A 24638-nucleotide genomic window follows, 5' to 3' on the forward strand; every position below is an offset into this window, starting at 1 on the left:
ATGCTTGATGATAAGGACCTAATCCTTCAGAAATAAAATCATGCTTTTTGTTTTAAGTCTGATTCACTTCAATTTATGCAATAGCATCCCAAAGCAAGAGTGCTCTTGGCATTTGCATGAGGCACATGCTTCTGCCCACAAACAGCCAGTAAGATAAGTCAATAAAAATAAGCCATGCAAGGCATGAATTGCTTAGAGATGGAAGAGACCTATTAGGCTATCTAGCCCTCCTGCGTGCCAGTGAGGAATTGCTTCAACTGGATTTGCTTTAAAGGGCAGATGAATAGCTGAGTAAAACACAGGATCCCATTTTCTATATGATATGGCTTTTGTGCTTCTGGCTTTACATGTACGTCTAGCTTTGAACCTTATGAGCAGCAATATTCCAGAGAAATTTTTTCCAGGCTCTTTTATTTAAAGTGTAACAGTGGTCTGAACAGAAATTGTTCTGAATGCACAGATGTGCAGTTTTTCTTTGTGGAGTGATTTTTACCTCATCAAAGGAGAACAAGAAGAAAGGCAAAAATCTGTGAGTATGGCTGTCTATGAGAGCATGTGTGCATGTGTGTATTTGACAGAGTGAGAAGTCTGTCTGTGTTAGATCAATTGTGAGAATAAATTCTACTACTCTGCCTGGCCTTAGGAGGATATTTGACAAAGGCAACCCATTGGGGAGAGAACAAAGGCCTCGCTGCATTGTGGCTGTGCGTGACACGCTGGTAACGCTAAAGCCAGCTCCCATTTCCTATTAAAGAAGTGTCTCGCATGTTCATGAAACACAGGCAGTGATGCAGCGTGATTCAGCTTATTGGGAGCTGATGCATCCAGTCCTGACACAGAGAGAGAAGATCTCTCTCTGTGGTCAAAAAGGCAGAAAAACATGTTGGTGCTGCTGTTCTAAGGAGCTTCATCTGGAGACAGGACAGAGAATTGCAGGCACATTTGTTTCATTGCTTTAATTTTTTTGCATTATTCCCCTTTTGTCTTTTATTGGTTTTTTACCAGTATTTGAATAGAAGAAGAGTTCTGTGGTAAATTATGCCTGTGCCCCATTTCTTTCCAGAGCTGACATGTTTATATATACAAAGAATTATGGAAGAATTAAAGAGCGGACCAAAGAAGCTCAGGAATTCTTTCGTAAAGCTTGCCACATTTTTAATAAATGGGCATATAGCAGAGGGAGTGAAATCTGTTGCTCAATACCATAATAGGCAGTGCAATGCTTTTGCCTCTCTCTGTCATCCTTAACAGACAAATTTATTTTTGGTAATGAGACATTTATCTCTTTTGCATCTATTAAAAGTCAGTTCTAGTGTCAAAAATCAGTTGGAAATAGCAGGAAGAAGTTTAATGGTGAAATGTGTTTCTTTTGGATGCTTGTTGCAGCTCCATCAAATCCTGGGGATCCTTTTTCACTTTGTTTTGGTGTATTTTGTCTTTCTGCAATGTATGTTTCCAGATAATTTAGCTGTTTTTCTGAAGCACTATATAGTAGTGTGACTATTTAGACTATGTAAAGAAGCTTAAAAAAATTGCTTTCAGGACAATAATTAACATACCATCATTTTAAATAATTGTTTTCCAACACTTTTCTGTGTGTGGATCCTTTAGGAGTTTTTGTTAGAGGCAGAGCCCTCCCTGTCTTACAAATCTACTGAAAGCAGACTTGCCTTTCTTCATGGTCATCCTTGAGCAGTCCACAAAAAACACATATAACTAGCAGCCTAGTTGTACTCCTCCGGTGCCATAGAGAAGGAGTCCATGTAGAAGTAGTTGTGGTAAAATAGCACTATTAGTCAGAAAATACGCGCTCTGTATGTATTTCTGGTCCTGACACAATTCAGTGAAGAAAGTATTTTCACAATTGTGGACTGAGTATTTACTTTATTTACTTATGAAGGTGAACAAGCAGACCACTTTCCTTAATCTGTCTGTAGAGAAGCTTGTGTGGGTGCTAGATGAATGCAATGGGACTTTTGTAGACATTTTTTTGAATCCAGTGGGATTTATTAGGTGCCTTTTAATGGGCTTTCAAAATGTTGTATAGCATTCTGAAGGTGGAATGTAATTTTCCTAGTGAATCCTGAAGTACTTGACAACTGGTGAAAAAAAAACTCCGTCCTTTTAGGTTTGTAAGTAGGATTCATTAAAGAAGCTGTCTGGTGCCTTTATGCACCTCCATCTTGTTAGCTATAAAAGAGGGGGAATGGCCAGGATATCAGAAAGCCTTGCTGATGTGAAGTGACCCTGAAGCTTATTCCAGGAAGTTTATTTTCAGAAAGTGTTGATTATTCATACTTTGAGAACCCTTTAAAGTATTTATGATTCATACCAGACACTCCTTTCAGTCTTAATTGACACCCAACTCATTAAGGTGACATAAGACTAAATACATTGATGCAAGGAATGTTTTGACTTTTTAGCTGATAAAGTGCTAATTATAAGAACCGCAACCTGTCTAGTAACAGAACTACAGATAACAAACATTGGAAGGTTACTATTCCAGAGGAGTTACGTCAGCTAGCTCCATGGATGAAACATTTTTTCCGTGGAAGAAATTGCATCCTACATGGAAGGGATTCTCTTCTGTACTGTACAAATCCTACAATTGTCTTTACCTACCCATTTCCTTTCACCCTTCCGTTCTTGCACAGAAGTTATTTTCCTCATTTGGCCCCTGCTGTACTATAAACAATGCTATCCTTTCTTCCCCCTATCGTCCTACACCCACTTTTGAAAAACTATGGTTGTTGAGATTACAGTCCTCAGAAGGCTAGAGGGGGAGGAAGAAGTGTTCCTTCATCTTCAGCTTCCTTTAGGGATCTTCTCTTGTTCTTTGCAGTACATAAGTAATTTTTTCCAAAGGCATGTTCGTGTTTGTTTTAAGGCCTTTCAACAGCAACACTACTGCTGTGCTTCTTGATGCTCTTCCTAGCTTTTTGTTTAAAAAGGTATTGAAAGTTAGGGATTAAGTTGGGGAAAATTATTTATTCTCATTGTATACTCTGAGTAAAACCTTCAGTACCTTGTTCAGGGACTGCTTTGTGATGAAAAGGTCTAAGTCTCCAAAATGGTAGAGGCAGTGACACTGCCCTGTTCTGTCCCCTTCCTCCCTTCTCCCCAGAACTCAGGTTTTACAGACATGGATGCTGACTCTGATGCATCAGATGCACTGCAGAACCAGGCACATGTGTCTTTCACAGGCAGTGTGACGAAAATGACAGCCATCACATTATTTCAAGTGGTACAGCAGTCATCCTTTGATGTGCCAAACTACTTTTTGCAGGCAAGAATTGGCCCTGTGTTAGACTCTTGTGGGTAGAAGGATGGATATACATGCTCTTTGTTTTCTAATAAGTGTGTGATTCTGTATAGTGTGTGTGGTGGGGGGTTGTTTGGTTTTGTTGGTTTCTTTTAAGCGTGTATGAACTATGGAGTTCAGCTCCATGAACTTCTAGTGATTATTCCATTATGGGCTCTCACCATGTCTTATCCAGCTTTGTCAAATATATTCTCTTTGCCAGGTCTTCTACCTGGTTTATGCTTGAATATTTAACAGCTGTCATCTGTGCTTAACAGAAGTATCATCTGGGAGGTTGAACAGTGCACAAGGAAGAAGTGAAAAGCTCACATTGAACAGTAATTAGGAAGTACAGCAAAGGATAATTTGATAGTTATGAATGAGGTTTCTTCATGAGATGCAGGGAAGGTTGCCCAGAATATCTCCTCCTACCTCCAGCAACTTCCAGTACTGTAACATCTTTAGTGATGATATTTAGGATATGTACTTTTGCTGCTTCAGCCTGGATATCCAAACATTTCACATTTCTAAGTAATTTAGCAAATTTGCTTGAAAATTCTGCATACTCCTTATTTTAAAAGTTAATAATTTGGATACTGTACTCTAATCTTGCTCAAGCTGTTTGGAAGCTGCATGGTTGCCACCTAACCAAAAAGACTATTGCACTTGCCAGAAAGGAAATATCTGCTTATTTTGCCCTCACCAGATCCTTTTGCAGGGAATGGGTGGCATCCTGGATACTGTTTCTTCAAGCTGTAAATCAGTTTAAAAGCAGAATTTCATTTTGCTGCTGCTGCCTTTCTCACTGTTTGGAATGTAGTTGCAATGTGTGTCTGATCTTCAGGGATATCCGTAGGAAGTATGTGTTGCTGATTGAACTTAATTAGACTTTGAATTTCTCCTTCATTGCAGACCAATGGAAAGAACAGTCCTTTGCCACTCTGAATTAACATTAGATAAGAACAGTTCGTGTCGGAGTTACTTATCTAATGGCAACACCTACTGTTGCTGCTATTCATAATAATGTTTGCTCCAGTATACTTAGGCTTTTGGCTGTTTTGCAGTGCTTGGAAAATCCATGATTTTCCTTGAGCAATTCCTGCTGGAATTGGTATATGTGTCTCACTGTTCTCGGCCTTTGACTCTACGTTCTAGCAAAAGCCATCCAGGACTTTATTTTTTCAAGAGGTCTGAATTTTTTTTGCCTTGTTTTGTTTCTATTTCCAGAGGCAATTATTTGTGTGGCTGAGAGTAGGGCATGACTTGGGTTTAAAAGCTTTTGTGCAAGTAAACAATCTGTTTGTCACATTATAGTCAACCTGTAGTCAGCATTTGCCCTCAAAAATTAATACAGGGTGGGGGTGAAACTGTATTTTCCATAACCGCACTGGCATTAGAGGGTAAGATAGACTTGGATAGATCTGATCTAGAGTAATTATAGGACAGAAATGGAAAATACAACCATTGGTAGTGTGCCTCTCTTTTTTCATTATTAGAGTTCCTTTACAGTGAGTCCAGTGCATCAGTTTGGGTAGAACAGGGTTAGTCTTCCCACTTTACTGACAGTAAGTGAGAAATAAAGAACTGAATGACACAGGAAAACCTGTGGGAATCCAAGCAGCCAGTCTGGGCAAGCAGGCAAAATGTGTGCTGGTGAAAGGGGCTTTAGGGTGTCAGTGGTACCACATGATAGCACATGATTGGTGTGCCCAATGGTGTTATGGCATGGCTGTGGGTTACACTCTCCAGAGTGGTGGGGTTTATCTATTTACTCTTGAGGAAAACAAGGATCAGAATCTGAGGACATAGAGTGAAGAGGGATGAGGTGCTCTAGCCCTAGTCCTTACTTCTGGATGCCAGGAGGCAGTGATGCATGTTGCTTTCTGACAGGGAGGAAGAGGTAGGAAAGTTGAAGGGCATTTTACTCCCTGTAGCAGCATTGTGACAGGGAGGGAAAATTCTTCACTGACTGGGGTACCAGTAAGAACATATCAACACATGCATAAGTCTTGTGATTGAAAAAAGGACCAGTAGGTTAGTAAATCTTAGAATCCTAGAATGGTTTGGTTGGAAGGGACCCTGAAGATTGCCTGGTTCTGAGCCCCACACCATGGGCAGGGACACCTTCCACTGAAGCCCTGGCACACCTGCTGTATCTGCACATACAGCTATCCACAGGCTGTGCCCTTGGCAAGTGGGCATCTGACTAAATAGTAAAGGCTGAAGTTCTGAGGCAGATTTCTTTGCATATGAGAACTTTTATACTAGTCCTGCCTCTCACGTAACTTTGAATTAAACACAACATAGTAAAAGTAATATTAGAACATTCATATACATCAATCATGCTGTCATTTTTGTGGCAAGCTTGGAGAATTTAGCTATTTGCAGATTTCTATGGTATTTTTAGCAAGTTTAGAACAGTCTTGAAAAAATTCGAATATAATGAGTAGAAGTTACTCTGCATAAGTTGCACACAGATTGTTTTCATATTTGTCTCTATTTTAACCTGTTGTGGAATCTAGTGCCTTCTTGACACCAAGTGAATCTGTGGAGGGTGTATTAGATCAAAACATATTCTTGTCTCCAAATGCTAACAGCAGCACATTCAGTTCTCTGGATTTCAGCAGCTAAAGTAGGTGTTGCAGAATTTTGGCACTGCTTCACTTTACAGAATGATAAACACAAATGATATTGCCTTGGGTTTCATATAGATATGGAGGACCTTGTCTTATGAGAGCTGATTCACAGACAAATGGTGAATCTCAGCTTTAAAAGATAACAAGGCTTGTTGAACTGATCAGGTAGAAATAATTGTCAAATTTTCTTGCTTACTCCAGGGTGGTGATTTCTTTTTTTTTTAAACTGAGAGAGCAATTTATTGTTATTTTGTTTTTTGGTTTTGTTTTGTTTTTTTATTCCTAACAGCTGCACTAAATTATTGTATTCTATAACACTTACTGGTTTGTTTTTTTCCCAGGAGGAGTCCAGAACATACCTGTAGAGCCGCAGCTTCTCGTTCTCTGAGCTCTGCCAGAGGTATGTAAATGTATGTTAGGCGCTGTTATTCTCCTCTGTGTTCATCTAAATTGCACTATGGAAATTTCCAGAAAAGTGACATTCAGATCTATTGGCAGGAGATGACTACTTCCTTGATTTTTGAATGTAGTATTTCAAACACAATTCAAAGGTCTTCTCCAGAGAGTTGCATTGAATCAGAACTAATCTTGAGAATCCTACTTGTACGCTGTTGCAAGTGGTGTTCAAGTTTAGGCAGCCTGATAATAGATGATAGGTGTTTCAGAGGCTGAAGAACAAGAATGGAGCTATTTAAAACAGGTGGACACTGGTTTCAAAGTGCCTGTTAATTAACGATTCCCCATATAATACTCTAACCCCTAGCAAAAAACGTGGCATGAGGGAGGCACTGTCTCCTTCCCTTGCCAAGTCTGGGAGTCTTCCTTGCTCTCTGTAAAAAGTCTGGATTTCTAATTGGGCACTCTATCAATTGTGCTGTTCCTCCTCAGCAGCTTGGTACCTGAAAGAGTTTTACCAGAACTGCCTGACACAGAGAAAGTGGTTTCAGCAAATGTGTAAAGGTTCGACCTAAAAATAGGATAATATGGTAAATAAGAACCCGATGTTCAAAGGTTCAAAGCTGTCTTTGCTGTCTAGTTGGTTGTATAACTTGGAAGAATTGAAATAGCTTTTGTGGTTATAATTATTAACATATGATTGCAGAGTTAAGAGTAAAGAATAGTGTTTTTCTATAAATATCACTGTAAAAGCCCATAATACAGCATGATATCTTTTTTTTTTTAAACAAATGTAAAGAACCATGTAGCCTAATGATTAATTTATGTATATATATATATGTGTGTGTATATATATATATATAAGTGCAAAATTCCCAAGTAAAATTGTAATTTCTAATTAATTGTACAAGTCAGCTTGACAGTGCCTGCCTAGTAACAGAAAGCAATGTATTATGAGGAACAGTGGGACTGTTTTTTGTGTTTAGTGGTATTTTGGGGGTTTTTTCTTCCTTTTAACAGAGGGTGGGAAGTGGTTCCTTTGAACTGTTGTACCACATAAGCTTTGACTGCAATTTTTACTCCTCCCTGTACCTTTTAAGTATACACCACGCTCTTGTAGCTGGAGCTAGTGGTGACCCGGGTTCTCAATGAGCCATAGGCAGGGAAGGTGCTGGTTCTCTCTTTCAGTGGTACAGGAAATGTGAGCATTTTCTAGCTCTGCATTTACAATGCCAGATATTTCCTGACCCTGTGTGAACTCAGCAATGCTTTTCTGCCTCCATAAACCCCTCTTTTCAGTGTGGAAGAAAGCACTGAGAATGAGTTGGAATTAATTTCCACAAAGTTTTCCCAAGTAATTCTCAGCCACCCATGGGTTTTCCTGGAAGACTGGTATACAATAGGCCTTTGTCTCCAAATGGATTTATTTATTATTTTTCAATCTAAATGCCTAGTTTGACCCCAATTTTAAAGGGCTTCTTAGTCTCCAGGGCTTACCAGTTCATCTTTAAAACAAACCTTTTGAAGACTCTTCTGTGAATACACAAGGCGTCATAATTCGGTTCACACCAGAATGAACGCAAACTAGTCAAATCATATCTGAGTCCAAACTGGTTACATTTTAAAGGTACCAGAGACAAAGCAAAACATCTGTGAAAGCAGTTTCATGGTTTCTACAGAAATCAACAGGTTCAGAGTTTCTACAAGCTGTGAGTTCTGAATTGATCATGTAAGATTAATTGCTCAGTTTTCTCTTCGTTTAATTATTTAATTGGGTACTTGAAACTGTGTTCTTTAGAGGCAACAGAAAACAACAAGCAGATCTCCATTTTCTTCTCTTTCTTTCAAATTAATTTGCATTAAGCAAACTAAAGACATTGTCCAGCTCATGATGCAACAGTTAATATTATTTGAAAATAATGTTCCTCAAACAATGAGGGCTTCAACAAAATATTTACATTCACCAAAATATTTACATTCTCCTGTGAAAATCCTCTCACATGTGAGCTCTCATATTTGATGAGCTGGACCGTTCATGAAAAATATTACATCTTTAGGAGAAATGTTCCTGAAACCAGTTACAGCAGGTAGAGAGCTGGGGACAGGTTTTGGTGCAAGTGCTGAACATTTGTGACTGGGTGGGAATTTCTGTAAAGAGATCAGCTTTCAGTGATATAGGGGCAGATTTTCTAAAGTGTTTCTGTTCTGATCTTCTTAAAAGTCTCTGTCCCTAACTCATTTACAAGAAGCAGCCTTTCTCCTCCCTGCCCCTTCCTTTAGATCTGTAATAATCATCACTTGATGAATCATGCACACCTTTCTTCCCAAGCAGATTGTAATTTACACCAAATCTGAACTCTGAAAATTATGTTGGTTACAGGTAAATAGCTGTTGACTAGTACAGAAATCTCGTTGTACATAATCTTGAACAGAAGAGAAAAGATAGTTTATTAGCTCATCTGTTCTACTGCCATGCTGATGTAGCTGTGGCCCTGCGATGTATTTCTGTACTGCTTGGTCCAGTCTCCTTTTAAAGACTGGAGTGGTGGCATATGTTTTATGCCACAGAAGAAACTGTTTAAAGTCCAACAGATTTCACTGCTATGGGATTTTTTCTAATAGAATTGTCTTTTGCTTGGACTGGCTTCTACCAGATGTCGCTATTTTTCTTTCCTGATGCACACTGCCAGTTGGGAAAACCTTCTCAATTCATCTCTTGGTCAAAATCTTTCAAGGCTAAGACATCAAGAGTACTATTATTGAAGCTATATTAAAATTAACAGGAACCTGATCCTAGGATGCAGTGTTGGAAGTGGGTGGCTGGATGGGCACCACCCAGCACTCCTCATTTCAGAGCCCCTACAAACACGCCACAACAGTGATTCTTTATATCCTTGGATTTCATGGCAACAGGGCACAAATGGTTAACATTATGGGATACGAACAGTCGCACCATTAAGGACAACTTGACATAAAAACAACAAACCCCCATGTTTTTCTTTCACACAAACTGTGGAAATTTGTGGTGTGGTTTGTCTACATGAGTTTAAGCATGAGACTTGACATGTAGGCCTGACACTTCTGCTGTCCTTGCATTTTCTCCATTAGCATCACTATTCATTGGCCCTGAGGCCAAGACATCATTCATTCCCTGTTTGCTTGAGCAGTTGCTGCTTGTGTATCGTGCTTCAGTTGATGAATCACTCAGCTCCTGTTTGATGCTTGAAATAAAAACTATGCATCTTATCTGCCACTGGGGTTTCTATTTCACAATTAATTCTACACAGGATGTGATACAGTAAAGCCCACAGGAAAATCATGCCAAGACCAGTTTGAAAAGAGGACAAGATCGTTCTGTGCTCTTCAGCCAACATTAAGGAGAAAGCAAAGATATGAAAGATTTGTTTAAAATAGTGTGACCTTGGAGGTCTGGAGATAGGTAACATAGAGAAGATAAGGTACAGTGGCTGTAGCTGAAATCAACATTACATCCATAGTGCTAAGCTTTCAAACTCTATCCTGTTTCAAGCATGGAAAGAGTAGATAAGGCCATTTCTGGTACTGTGATGGTTCACTATACTACAGCTGTTGGATCTGTTAGCTTTGAAACTGCAGTGTCACCAAAAAAATGCATTTTTTTTTTATTCCAGAAGCTTCTGACAGTCAGCAAGGATTGTATCCAAACAGTCCACTGAGTATTAGCACACAGCTTCTTCCAGCAAATGCATTAGTACCTATTAAACATTTACACAGCAGCATAAAGTTAGACAAGGATTCACAAACATAAATAAGACCTGTTCTTTGCACTGTAGAGTCACCAGTCTCAATCCAGCCCAGATAATAACAGAGAGAACAGCTGCTTATAGGAGGAAGGGTGAGAAATGTTTGAAGGAAAAGTGATTTCTGAGAAGATAGTGACTAAAGAAGGGGATATGCAGGTCTAGGAACTAACAAATCAAAAGGTGTAAAAAGAGTAAATGAGTGAAAATGGGAAATGAAGCAAGATAACGAGTTTAGGAGGTAGTAAAGAATGGAAAGGAAGTTGTTAACTATGAGATAAGCTTGAATATGAAATGGCCAGGAATGCATAGGAGAATTTTCTCTTGCTGCTTTTTAACATTCAAGCAATGTGTTCAGTTTGCAGATCTGATAGAAAGTGACTTGCAGGTATTGAGGATGGGACAGAATGGAATAAAGTCTTTGTCTTTAAATCTGGGACGTATAGTTTCTTTGGTCTGTCATGATCAAAATGCAAGTGTTCTTTATTACCTTTTGGTCTTTGGAACTCTACACTTTTTTTCTCTTCTCTGTACTCTACCTGGGAAGCTTCTTTTATTGTTTGGTGCTTCCAGAACTGAATTTCTTTTCCTTAGGTTAATACTGAATTCTTGAGACTTTTTGCAGGCTTTTTTTTTTTTTTTTTTTTTTTTTTAACAGCAGTATCAAGGAATTGAAAACCAAAGAGTGGTACAGATATTTTTATGCTAGCAATGTGTTCTATATGGGAGCTACAGGAAACAGTGCATAATCAGCTTCCAGCTGAATGGAATTTCAGTAAATCTCTAAGTCTAATGAGCTGTATAGGAAGAGAGAACTAGTAATGTTATAACATGAGCAGGCACTGAGCAGAACTGTCTAGAGCACTAGATAGCCCCAAAAAAATCAAACCAAAACAAAAATCCCCCAAGAAACCACAAAAACCCAAGAAGTAACAAAAAAACACTCTCAAAACCCCTGATGTCCTTTCTGCCCTTTAAAACCAAAACTGTCCAAGTGGAGGTGTACATGAAGCAGTGAGATAGTTGGTGCTGAGAAATAATCACCATCACTTGCTGCTTTCCTCCTTGCTGTCTCTTGGCAGTATTGGGAGCAGCAGGACTCCCCAGCAATTTTGACACTGCCAGGCTCATCATTAAAATACATACAATCTTGACCATCTTTCTGAGAAGCTTTTCACCTATTGAAACGAATGAGTCCAAGTTCGTAGTAGTTCATAAAAAAAAATCATGTCAGTGCCACAAAATTAGGCAGATTTCTGCCAATTCTGATTGGTGATGCCTTGAAATTTCATCTGAGATCTGGGCATAGTGAGACTGAGTATACAACCTTAAAAATAACATAGCATTAATGTAAACTTTTGCCTGTTTATGAAATATCAGGAAATGAAGTGACACAGCTCAAGTCCTGGAGAGAGACTCTGGGTAATGCAGAAAATGAAATACAGGACTTTGCCTACGGCTTTTCAGTGCCTACGCACCCATTTTGTTCCTGCAATAAATCTGCATGTGGCATTTGGAAAGCAAAATTTTTCTTCCGCCAATGCTCCACTTAATATTCTCAGACTATTACACTTCTTTTTGCTCTCCCTCACCCCCACAGTAATTTTTAATATACGGATATCAGAGGAGTACTAAACATTTGGCTGAATGCAACAGCTTTTATTGGAGCCCTTGTGGTATGTGGGAAATCACATGCTGGAGAGCTACTTTCACAGAGACAGCAAATTCAGGAGTGATGCTGTCAGAAAAGGGATGTCCTGCCACCAGCTTTTGTTCTCTGGCACGGATGCCAGTGAAGCGAGGGGGCTGCTCACCCTGTCTGCCCTGTTCCCTCTCGCCATTTGTGAGGGACAAGCGCCCCGGCCGCAGGGCAGAAACAGCCGCTGGCTGCTCCCTGCTCGTGACTTGACCAGAGTCTGGACTTCAAAGAATGAAACCCCTATAGACAAGTATTTTGTGGACTGTCTGTGCTTTAGACAAAATCTGCACGACTTTAGTTTCTAGTTTCAGGTTTGTAGGTGCTTGGGTGCTAATCTATCTCTAGGCAGCTTTGGCACTGTGTGTTCTGATGCTCACCCACTCCTTGTGGCAGGGCTGGCCCACTGGCCTGTGGGATGTGGTTACTGCTCCTTTGGTACAGTGATGACTGTGTTCAGGACTTGGCCTAAAGTGAATATTCCTGCTCAGAGAAACATACCATTGCACAGGAGGGGATGGAAACGCTGCACCCATCCCTTTCTTGCAAAACCATATCTATATATGAATGACTGGAAGTTGTAGTACCTGAAAAGTGGGTGTTGCAGTACTGGTCCAGCTGGAGTTTATTGGTTTAGGTCTGACCTACTGTTAACATAAACTTGTGAAACTAGCTTGAATTGGGCTGATATCAAAACCGATTTTTGAGAGATGAAGCAGAGTGATGGTAATTTGTATAAATGTCTACTGCCACTGCAGGCACTGGTGCCAAGGAAAGACAGATGGAGAGTGGGAAATGTCACAGAGAAGGGGGATGGGGCCTATGAAGTCCCTGTAAACTTAAGATTTGTACCTGTAAATAAGCCTTCAGTGTCAGCTAATAAACAAAAGGATGATTAGAAGGAAAAGTGGCAAGTGATACAGATGTTACTTGTGCTTAAAAAAATATTTCCAAGAAATAAAATTTAATCAAGAAAGAAAGCCAAAAAAAAAATATCAGTCAAAGCTGATCATCTGAAGGTGAAATGGAAACTAAAGGCAGTGCCAAGGTTAAGGATTATTTTTGTCTCCTGCCCATGTATTATCATGGAGGAAAAAGCAGAGATTTTTTTTTGCCTGTCTCAGAACCAAGCTGGACAAGTTGATTAAGGGATACTTTAGGATCTGAAGGATCAAGGAGGTAGATTTTTACTTGCCTTGGAAGAGGTGGGGGTGGGGAAAAAATAGAGAGTGAAACACGTGGAAAACATCTGGTCCAAGGAGGCATTTTAGAGTTAGCTTAGGCAGGAGGGAAGGAGGAGCAGCTGTGCAGCATGCAGGGACCACCAGGGCTGTAGTGATAAACAGGAGAGAAAAGGAGGCAGAGCCAGGGTAAGGCTTCAGCAGAGGGAGGAACCAGACTGCAACTTTGTGACCAAGAGATCTCTCTGGTCCAGAATGAAAGTGTTAACTTGGAGTGTCTGTGGGTAGTGCACTGCCTTTGAGTTAGACTCATCCCAGGGAAAGGAACAGGGTGTTTTCTTTGGATTTGTGCTGAAAGTAGGGTAGATGGTAAACATACAGAACCTTTTATCAGAAGTGGTGCATGCTTCATGGAGGGGGAGATACCACCCAGTAATCAAGAGGAAAATGATGTGTCTGGAGAACATAAAGCCAACTAAAGAGGAATGGTGCTAGGTTAGGGCTTCCATACCTTCCTCTCTTACTTGGGAGTCAGTTCAGATCTTTGTTTCTTGCTCTTTAGAAGGGCCAAGTGTATTGCTCTGGAAGTACAAGCTTACTTGCTCCCAAATACCTGATTTCTTGAACCTGAGTTATTCTCTTGGCTTTTACTTTGTTGCACTAAACTGTAAAACATCTTCTAAGTTCTTCTGTGGATCTGTGGTTTCAGGACTGGTGTAAGCTGATCCAAGTCCTGGCTGCTACTGAAAGAATATGGCCTTATCCCAAGTTCACCCTTACTTTGTGTTAGCTCTAGCACTGATGTGGCATGATCAGGTGAACTGAGAACGAATCCAGCTGAAAACTTACCCAGCAAAGACAAAATGGTGCCTCACAGACATGGGGAAGCTACTATGTGCCTTTGTCAAACAGGAGGAATACCCAGCTGCTGGAGGAATTCCCAGAATTGCTGATTGTTTTTTTGTATATGACCCTGAGGCTTCTGGTACTGATAAAAGCTTTTGCATTATGTAAATCAGTGATCTGATAATATGTGGCATCTCCCAGCTCCTATTTTTCTGGAAAGTAAATTTTTCCTCCACATACATTGCTGAAATTACACTGTCCTTGTTTCTCTTGTTGTCTGACTTCATATCTTTTACATGGCACTCATGGGAGATTGATCCAAAGCTCGTTGAAAGCAGTAACATGATACATGTTACTGATAGCAGACTTTGGATCAGAAATAAATCCGTTCATTATGCCTTACGGTTGTACTGTTAATACCCACAGCTCAGTTTCTGTATCCCATGGTGTATCATTAAAGACAAGTTAAAATAAAATTCATCCTATGCAGCCCATTGCCTCTATTACGCTTGAATTTATTGGTAGTTCTTCCTGTACTTAGAGGACCCCTAGAATTGATCTAATCCCTGTTTTCCTTTTTTTGGATGAAGGCATCTGAAAGTGCTTGTACAATAACTATACTCAATTCCAGTACAACTCATTCCATGGTTGTGCTACACCACCATTATTATAATGAGACACAAGAAATTGCAGTTGTGGGATTGCTTCCTTGCAAGTTGAAAAGAACTGTCCACAGATGGGCAGTTATTATACTGGGTTTTGGTTGGGACTAATGTCTTTTTCCAGCCTAGGTGGGCTGGAGAAAGAAAACCAGCTAAACTTTCCATGAACCACATTAAAAGAAAGTTTCGCTTCCCTGGTGAGAAAAGCCACTCCCAAAGCAGAGTGCTTTCAGGCTGGGTGGGGAAGGGAGCTGGAAGGGAGAGGCTTCACATCCAGTGAACAGATTGAGAGTGTTGAGGTTCTGCTCAGCATCTAAAATGCTTGTTCACATTGCATCAGCAGGCCAGTTTTCCAAGTTAAGTCAATCTCAGTTTGGTTCCATAAAGTATGTGCATTTTTTTTAATGATTCTGAGAAATGTGAACCTTCTTTGCTCAGGGAAGGTATTAAAATATCCCATGAAATTTCAGATTAAACCTTGCAGTTTGTGGTGACCTCAGTCAAAATGAACCTTATCTTCCATGATCATGTAAAATGCTGGGCATGGACAACTTGCTGCTCTCTGTTGAGAGAGTGCTTGTTTCTTCAGAAAATAGCACTGCTGAGGAACGTTAGGACGTGTTAGGCTGAAAGTGGGAATCAAGAGTTTATCCAAAAGTATTGCAGTTAGAATCTAGGGTTGTGTCTGATTTCTGAGGTCCACTACTTAACCTGCAGATATCCTTTACCACTTTTTAGGGATTTGTGATGTGAGACCAGGATAGATGTTGTTCATGGACAGTTTTCAGTGATCTTTTTCTCTGTGGAAACACAAAGCTGTTTTTCAAGGCAGACTATAGAAATGGCTTGAACAAGTCAAATGTGCCAGAATTTGGGAAAGATTCCATGAACACCTTGATTATGCCATTAGACATTGGTCTAAAGCCAAAGTTAATAATCTTATGTATCTTAAGTTAATAATTACAGGTATTAATAAAATCACTGTGAATTTTCCAGAGATAATAGCGTCATTAGTAATACAGTTCATGCCATTCCAGAACCAAAAGTTTAAGGCTGTTGTTTTGATGCATTTGGCTATCTAGTCCATTTACAGTTCAACTCCCCTTTCCCTCTCAGTATGGAATTTGAATAATTGTGAATGTTTCCAGAAGGAAACAATTGATGATGTAAACAGTGTAACAAAATGTGGCAAAAGAAGATCTTCTGTTTTAATGTCGGGAATAACTTCATTATGTTTCCAGAATGAGATAGAAAGTTTTCACTTTTCAGCTTTGAAATCCCTTAATTTCCTTGAAAATGTGTTCTCCTTCCTTCTGTTTCCTATTTCTTGATCTAAATAGTGTTCTTCTCCTTTCCTTTTAATCTCTTTGCTCCACCCAATGGAAAAGAGGGTAAAGAGAAAAGAGAATTGGGAAAAATTCACTGGTATCCCAAACTTGATTTATTACTTTAAAATAATACGAATTTTTTTAATGAGACAAGATGAAAACTCTGAGGAGCTGTGCAAAAAATCTTGTTGGACTGCAGTTGCTGCAAAAATTCGTTATGCTGTTTCAGCTCGTAACACAGGTGTAACTCTCCTCAACTGGGCCTGCTAAAGGTTATCCATTTGCACCTCCAAACATGACAGCAACTTTCCTGATCTGTAAAAACACTTGTGTTTGAAGGTTTTGTGCTAAGGTACTTGTTCAGAGGAAAACAGCATTTACTGAATGACCATTTTCCTCTGTAACACCTTAGGGCCTTCCTGTCCAGCTATTGAATTGTCAGAAGTCTATTTGTTCTAGGGGATTTTAGTAAAGTTGCCTTATGAAGAGGCAAGCCTGTGCATACAGAAGCATCCCAGAATATGTCCCATTGGTATTGATCTCTCATTCATCTACTGAACAGAATGTATGATTGCCCCTTGGCTGTTGTTTTGATAACCAGCATTCCACTGAGTTGCACCTACTGCACTTAACTCCATCAGTCATTCCTTTAATGTCTTCTTATATGAGAGTGTAGTTGCAGCTAAAGGAAATAATAAGATCTGCTCTAAGCCCCTCTGGATTCCTCTTGATTTACCACACAACTTTTAATTAAAGGAGGGAAAGAAGGGGAGAGGAAGAGAGATCTCATCAATTTTAGTCAAGTCATGAAATAGGGAAGATAAGACTGCATCTAGGAAATTGTAATTATCCCAAAGTTACTTTTAATTCTGTTGGTTCTCTAGCAGTAGGTACATAAGAGAGTGAAAAGGAGAAAGGATGGACCTTTCAGGAATAGGAAACTCAGAATCAAAGCTTCCTGCCACAAATGGATCAAAGATCAGGACATGAAGATTATTGATTAAGGTCTGTGCAGGAGGAAGGAGAACATCTATTCTTGTTCTATCATCCTCTACCCTTCCAGGGAGGGGATGGCACTTACCCTTCAGTTTGGGTGACATGAGAGAGGGGATAGGAGTAAAAGTGAGCCCTTCTTTACATTTGTGTCTTCACCATTTTTGAACCTGTTAGCACTGGAACACTCAGATTTTTTTTCCAAAAGGCTGTTTCAGCATAGGGCGAAGCCTTACACAGGAAACGGGCATTTTCCCAGGTAGACCAAAAAGTCTGTGTTTCACTTCTGGTGACTACACATCTTGTGCAAGCATTGACCAGCCTAGGTTTTAGAAAACAGCTTTCCCTTTGTGAAACTCTTCTGCAGCTTAAAGGATGTATCTGTCAGTGATGGCATCAGAACTTTTTTTTTAACATGAAGACAAAATCCTGACCAAGAGAGCAGGGTCAGACAATAACCTGGATTACTAAGACAAGAAGTAACTGAAAATGGGCAACGTCTGTATTTTACAATGTGGACAGAAAGCAGTAAATATTTATCTGTCCTTTCCTTCCCTTTGAAATAAACACTTAAGACTCTGCTGTCATTCAGATAATCTGTTTCTATACTAACCCCTCTCTTTAAGGGAGACATCTACTTCCTATTACAACCATATAGAGGCCCTGAACTAAAATATTTTGCATGCCTTTGCAGGCCTCCAGGAAACATTAAACACACTGAGGCAGACAAAAAGCTATGAAGCCCCTGTTTAAAATTAGGAGCAGAGAAGGGAAACAGGGTTTTTGTCTGCTTTTCTCAGACCTGATGTGAAGAGAATGTCAAGTCAATTTACTTATTTTGCATAAAAGTATCTTGTTTCTCAGTATTAATTCAGACAAGCTGCTGTACCAGCAAGGCCAGTGGGCAAGTTACCCTTTTACCACATGATGGCCACTCTGAGAGTATTTTTAAAATATGTCTCTTATTTAAAAAAAAAAAAAGCAAACAATAAAACAACAACCTTGATTGCACAATCTGTTTTCTAGTTGCTGCTCTAAGAACAGCCAGCTTGCCTTGCACCAAGAAATGCTATTTAATAATACATAAAAAGCACATATGTATTTAAAATAGGTTTTCTGCTATAAGATTTCACTATCAGAATGCATTAGTTTTTGCAATGGTAGGCAGAGAGAGAGGAGAAAATAGAAGTAATTGCTGCTGAAATCGTTGTGGAAAAGCTCCTGTTGCTAGATAACTTTGCCCATGAAAGTAGATACTGGAGTAGGTGTACTGGAGTGAATGGGGAACAGTCACAGGAGCAGAGGTTTGGAAGGGTGCTGCCCTTTAGAAGTAGAAAGTCACTTCAGGATGACTTTTAAGGATAGTACCTAACTTCTGAATTGTGGTTACCAGTTGAAATTTCCAAAGAGTTGTGCTACTCCTGGCCTTGATGTACATAGTTAATTCCCTATCAGTGGAAAGGACCTAATAATACAGACAATTTCTTCTTAGGGAGCGTTGTGAAAACTAGATAAATGGGAGGATGAAAATGGGCACAGTTGTGGCTCAAAAGATCCTTCTAATGTAGACTGCTGCTTTGGCAGTGGTCAGTGTCATTGATTTAGGGGAAGGATTGATGTAGAGGGGGAAATTCAAATTGTTACCACACCTGAAATATCCACACCTTGTAGTAATTTGTGGTTGCTAGCTTCCCAAGCCAAAAGTTCTAGAATTAGAGAGGTTCTTTCATTTTTTTTAATTTAATTTTTTGAGTTTGCTCACAGAGTGAACTTCCACAAGATCGTGAGCAGCAAGCTCTGCAGTCCTTCTATGAATGATGTGAAAAATAACTTCCTTTTGTTTGTTTTAAAACTTCTGCCTAAATATTGGGTTCAGTGCCCCTTAGTTCTTGTTACCAGAAGGAATGGGCTGCTATTCCCAGATTAGCATTTTTGGTGCTTTTCATGATTTAATAGAACACTCTTTCATCTCCCTTCTGCCAACTCTTTCTCAGTCTGAAGAATCCTTGTTTATTTATCCAGTGTCTCCCAGTAAACACTTGTGGAGCTTTCATTGTTTTTACCTCCTTCCTCTGTTCTTTATCTAATTTTAACTTTGAGGTGCTAATCTGTAAGAGACATGCTAGCAATTCTAAATGTTGCTATCAGTGAGCTCGTATTTGTTGTTTGCTTGGGACTTCTAGATGGGAAGTCATTCAAGATTAATATTACATTGTGTGAAGACCTAAGTGTTATAAAGCACATGTGTACTTGTACTAGAGCTTGCACAGTGGAGAGGGAGATCTGTTAGGGATCTGTTTTCCCCCAGTGAGATGTAATGATTTTGAAAATGGAGACCTGACTATCCACTGTTATTTTTATTATTAAGTGGCACTAGAGTCGCTTTCTTAAAGAGAAATGCCAGAGGAAGAGTGAAATTCAGAAGAAAAAATATTTTTCTTACTGAGACTCCAGAATGAAATAAGTTTACACCTAAGAAAGTTAGCAAAAAATTGCTTGGACATCCTCTTCCTTTCTACAGCAGCTGTTTTCACTCTATATTTTAATGAGTGGGCTGAACTAAAGTCTTTGGGGAAGGGCTTTCCCCTCCCTCCCCCCTCTTTGGTATCCCTATGTAAAAGACTGCACTACAGTATCACGCTCTGTGCTTCTGTTGAATGAATAAATGCCTGTGGCTGGACAGTCCAAAGGAAAGGCTACGTTATGTTCTCATCTAGTCAAGCTCCTTAATGAAATATTTTAAAAATTTTCCTGGATATTCCATTGATGTGATTTTGGCTGCAAGAAGTAAGTATTTAAAACTATAGAAGATTTAAGACCTTTATAGTCTCCTAAATTTTCTGCTATAAATAACTTGTGGAGTATCTGCTGGTTTTGGAGGTAGATTTTGTTTCAATTACTTCATTTTATATTTCCTGTTAACTGTTTGTGTATGTTCTGAATGATTTTTAATTTCCTTTAAGTTGCATACTGAGATTCTTGGAGGAAAGTAACTCAAATCATGCTGTCTATGAAGTGTAGCAGAAAGTATTGATTACCTTTTACTGTTTAACAAAATCAGACTGACTTATCATTACAGATGTTATTTCCAAACTACTTTTTGAGTCCCCTATTTCTTGATTCATCTCTGCCTGCTGAGTCGCTTTGCTTTTTTCATTCTGGTTGTGTAGTTTTATTCAGAGTCCAATCAGCCCCTCTTATGTGTGCTGAGAACATCTGCTTTGCAAGCTTCTGTGTATTTCACAGCAATACAATATTTTTTCTGTCTTTTATATGATTTCTCGTACAAAGCGGAACTTAGAAAATGGTGAAAGCAGCGGCATTTTTTTTTTTTTCCTTCTGCACTAGATTATGTTCACTAAACTCAGCAAATAGCAGAATTCCCCCTGGAGTACCGGGAAACAGCCCAAACTCACTACAGTTGCATTTTGCTAGACTATTCTTGTAGTAGGCTTTTATTTTTTTCTTCTTCTCTTTTATGGTCTGCTGAAATTCTTTCTGCTGTAACTGCATTCCTGATCAATTCCATTCTTAGATAGGCATCTCTTGCCTGTTAAATTTCTCCAAATAAATATCCTGAAATAAAAGTAAGAGATGCCATGCTTAAACTGAAAATTCAAGTTGAGATTTTTTTTTTTTTACAAAAACTAAAGTAAGATGGGCTCATTTTCCAGCCTGCTTAATGATTTAATTAATTTGTGGCTCAAATTATTGTCTTAATTTAACAGAAAGTCAAGGCTGACCTTAAGCCTTTGATACTTAAAGTTTGGGTTTGATTCTAGATTTCTCAGTTGCAGCTGGAACAATTTAGGGCCAGGCTCAAACCTGATGATTTGACTCAATAATTAGTAGCACATTTTAAAAATTTGAATTAGACCTAGGGTTAGGTCTTTCTCAGTTTTTCTGGCATAAATATGGGAGAATTTCTTTCATTACAAAAGTTTGAGTGTCTCTGAGCATGCAGATGCTTGGACTTTAAGACAAGCGTTGTGGTTGATATCAGGGCAGGTTCTTCACTCTTGTTTTCCAATTTTATTCTACTCCAGTAATCACCTGCATCTGTCCTTGCAATATTCACCTCACCTGAGATTGGCCTGACAGCATGGCCACAAGTAGCCTATGTTGTGGAGAGAGCCCAGCAACTGCTCTTGGGCACTGGAGTTCTTCCACATGCTCTGGTTTAAGAAATTAAAACTTCAGCTAATGTGGATTTCATTCTGGCATAGCTCCAGGCTATGAGCAGCCTCTCTGTTCTAGTTGGGAAAACCAAGATTAAATTAAGCAGAGAGAGGTTATAGTAAATTAAGGATCATTTAAGAACCACCTTGATGTAGGTAGATTTGGGTGATAACTGAAGATAGTAACCCTGTCTCTTTCTCATGATTGACTCTACATCATCTTGCTTAGTAATTTATGGTCATTCTGAAAGGCTGGAGATACATTATATATTGTTGCACGTAAGGGCTGCCTGCCTGCTGCTGCTCCCAAGTGGAGTCCCACTCTGCAGCATCCGTAAGTGCTTTCCCAGTTCTCCCATCAGTGACTTGAGATGGCTGTTAATGGTCTGAACACCATGATTCAGCTTTCTGTTAAGGTTTTCCAGAATATTTTCTTGACATTTAAATGACAAAGTTTGTTATTCTGCAACTTCCTAAGGCATAGTCTAACAGAGGCAGTCATTTAGAGGAAGAGCCAGAACCCAGAATGTGGCTAATAGCTTTTAAAGCACCCTGTAGAGAGCTTACTGCCTGCTCTGCAGGAAAGATTTCCATTGAGACTCCTTTGAGGTGACTGGATGGTCTCCCTTTATGTAAAATATCCTCTCTACATGGCCATCATATGATGATTTACTGTCTCGCACCTACATCCTGTGGCCAACAAGTGAGAGAAATAACTATACACAGGCATAACTGGGCACAGCAGCCTTGTCCAGCCTCCCCTGTGGCAGCTGAAAATGAGCTTTGGCAGTGAACTGAGGCTAACTAAGAGGAGCAAGTTTAATACATAACTCTGTGTGATCTCTAGCATTTTATTTCATCTGTCTTCATTAGATTTCCCTACCTATGAATGATAGGTAGTAATGATGCTTCATTTGTCTGTATTGGTTGTAAACTAGTCTGATAAGGTGCCTAGTCTTATACGCACCTAGCACATTAGGGATAGGATTTCACTGGACCTTTAGGTAATGCTGTGATAAAAAATACTGCAATATTTTTGCAGTATATTTTTGCAAAAAAACCTTTCAGGTAACTGCTTTGTCTACATCCATATAAAAGGCATGTGCTGAATTAAAGAATTGCTGAAAGCTTTATTAGAAAAGAGTCATATCTGTCACACAGAGCATGTCTGTTTTTCTTCAATCAATACACAGAAATGAGAGATTGGTCTCTTATTTTTGATTTTAATTTCTGGTAGCATCTGAAGGGAGGGAAGCATAGATTTATATATTGATGTCCCTTACTGTGCACACTGCAGTAATGTTTAGGACATGATCATTTGTTAATATAACTTTTAAAATTATTTTTAGATTTCATTAAAATCTGTTGGTTCTGTATGTGGTAGGCTCCCCAGGATTAAAAGCACATAACTCAGGGTTGTCCTGTTGTATAAGAAATCCCATCCAGACCCTGAGTTGATTAGTTTTTGAATTCCCAGAGTTGTATGTTCTGAGCAACCAAGACTTCAATAGGCTCTGAAGTCTGGGGTTTTTTGTCTATGTTTCATAATTTTTCCAGGTTATGAGAAGCTTTTAGCACTTAAATATTTTCTAATCTGTTATGCAGCTTGCTCTCACACATCTCTTCAGAGTTTTCATCCTGACCCAGTGGCCTAATATGTTCTATGTGACAAAATAATTCTCAACTCTGCTGATTCTGATGTTGATGTAAAAAAGTTGAAGAAAAATGGGTAAACAGCAAGTTTGTGTCCTCATTAATGAGTAATGGACAGGGGGCAAAATAGTAAAAGATCTATGGACAGTATTACTTAAATATGATTTGCTACTTCATGTAGAAGTGATACTTTAAAGATTTCATGAAAGGAATGAATTGATGAGTAGAATGCACAGAAAGGCTGTCATTCATGAAGTAAGAAAAAGGTACAGGTGCATTTTTCTTTCAATGTACACAGTATTCTTATTCTTCCCAAATTATTCATATCACAAAATCAGGATGGCTGGGGTAGGAGAGAAGGTGGGGTTCTTAGAAGTAAAGGAATCATCAATGATGCTGTCAGAAGTCAAATGGCAGTGGGAATCACTTAGGACCTATACTTTTCTGTTGCACTTCATAAATTATTTTGTGATTGGACAGACCAAGGCACACTTTCTGTTTGGGATCTGTATGGCTGCAAGAAGTGGCATAGATCAGATTCCATGAGGAGGGCCTTGACTCTACAGCAATAGAACCAAGACCTGGACTAACAGCATTTGAAAGCAAGTATTCTGGGTTGATACAGCAGTAAGTCTCTGCTCTTGAATCATGACTCTGTGGTGGAATTGATACAAAAACATTTATATCTGAAATATTCCAAGAGAGTATGAAAAATAATTGTCAAAACCTGGTTGGTTTCAGGTGGAGACTGAGTACTTAACGCAGTGATAGAGGTGTAAAACTTTTATAAGGTGTTGATCAAGTTTTTATCAAGTTTGAAAAGGAGACTGGCAGTTTTATTTCTGTTTTTTACTTGAGAAAATTAGATGCTGCTTTCTAGTGCAGTGACTGCAGAGGGCTGGGAATAAAGTTTAGATTTCCTGAATTTCAGTTCATTAATGAGCTCTGTAAGAATTTGAGTCCCCCTGAATTATCTTCAGAGAGGGGTTACCACACTGAATTGTGATTACTTAGCAGCTCTCTGAATTGGAACATCCTAAAAGGTTTGAAAGGGAGCATTATCAGAAAATCTGTTTTTCTAAAGGCAGATCTGGTAGTCTTCTAAAATATGGAGTATGGGGGGAAACATTTCCATTAATTCTTTTTGCACCTTACAGTATTACCAGGGGCAGGATGTTGTCCATGGTAAATTCCACATGCTTCTGAGTAATGTCTTATCATTGTGTAAGCTTCTATACAATGTTTCCTGTATCCTGGATTTTTTTCTTAGTGTTGTGTTGGATTTTTTTTTTTCTTTGTTAAATGCCTGTTTCTTATAGAGAAGAGGAAGACAGCTGTAATATTCTCCCCATAAATTGTGCTGGGAGAGGAGATGTGTTAGAGGTTTTCTTGAGACCAGCGACTCTTAAAAATGGCAGAACATCACTGTTTCATGCACACTAGTGGGTTGTAAATAAGAAATTGTCCAAGAATAACCATAGTTTTTGGCATGTACAAAAGTACTTGGCAGAAAGCTTGTCTGTGGATAACACACAGCACTACTAAAGTGTTGGGGTATAGTTTTTTTGTGTTTGTGTAGCTGTTTGTTTATCTTGTTGTTCTAAATAAGATCAAAATATTTCTTGCAGGTTTTGATGTGCTGATCTGTATTTGAATGGTTTTGGGGGCACATTGTGTGTAGTTAAGTTTATAGACTTGTCCATAACTTCAGATCGTGACCTCCTATACAGAATTGGCAGCATAATTATCACACTTTCAGTAGCAAGGGGAAGCAGACTGTCTCAGAGCAATTTAAATTGCTTTTATTTCATATTTGCCAAGTTCTTCTATTCTCTGTAGGTTTTAATGGCTCAGACCTCTGGAAACTCTTCCATACATGGTTAAAGTGCAACCACTGATGGCGTGGAGAGGGTGGGGGGGAAGGGGGAGGGTGGAGGGAACAACCTACTGAGCTGATAGAATTTTAAACAAACTTGGGTGGTTTTCTTG

General features: G+C 39.2%; 1 protein-coding gene across 5 annotated transcripts in view; it reads left to right on the forward strand.

Moving 5' to 3' along the window:
- Positions 1-24638, forward strand: part of SORBS1 (sorbin and SH3 domain containing 1) — a 161081-nt gene that overhangs the window by 34301 nt on the left and 102142 nt on the right. For 4 of the 5 annotated variants that reach the window (XM_058841498.1, XM_058841482.1, XM_058841495.1 and 1 more), the window contains one exon: positions 6279-6337. The gene's annotated coding sequence lies outside the window, so the exon portion shown is untranslated. Of the gene's footprint in view, positions 1-367; positions 530-6278; positions 6338-24638 lie in introns of those variants that run through there. The other variant, XM_058841484.1, reaches the window with a different exon arrangement.

Source organism: Poecile atricapillus, chromosome 6 (genome assembly GCF_030490865.1).
Source record: "Poecile atricapillus isolate bPoeAtr1 chromosome 6, bPoeAtr1.hap1, whole genome shotgun sequence".
Classification (NCBI taxonomy): domain Eukaryota; kingdom Metazoa; phylum Chordata; class Aves; order Passeriformes; family Paridae; genus Poecile; species Poecile atricapillus.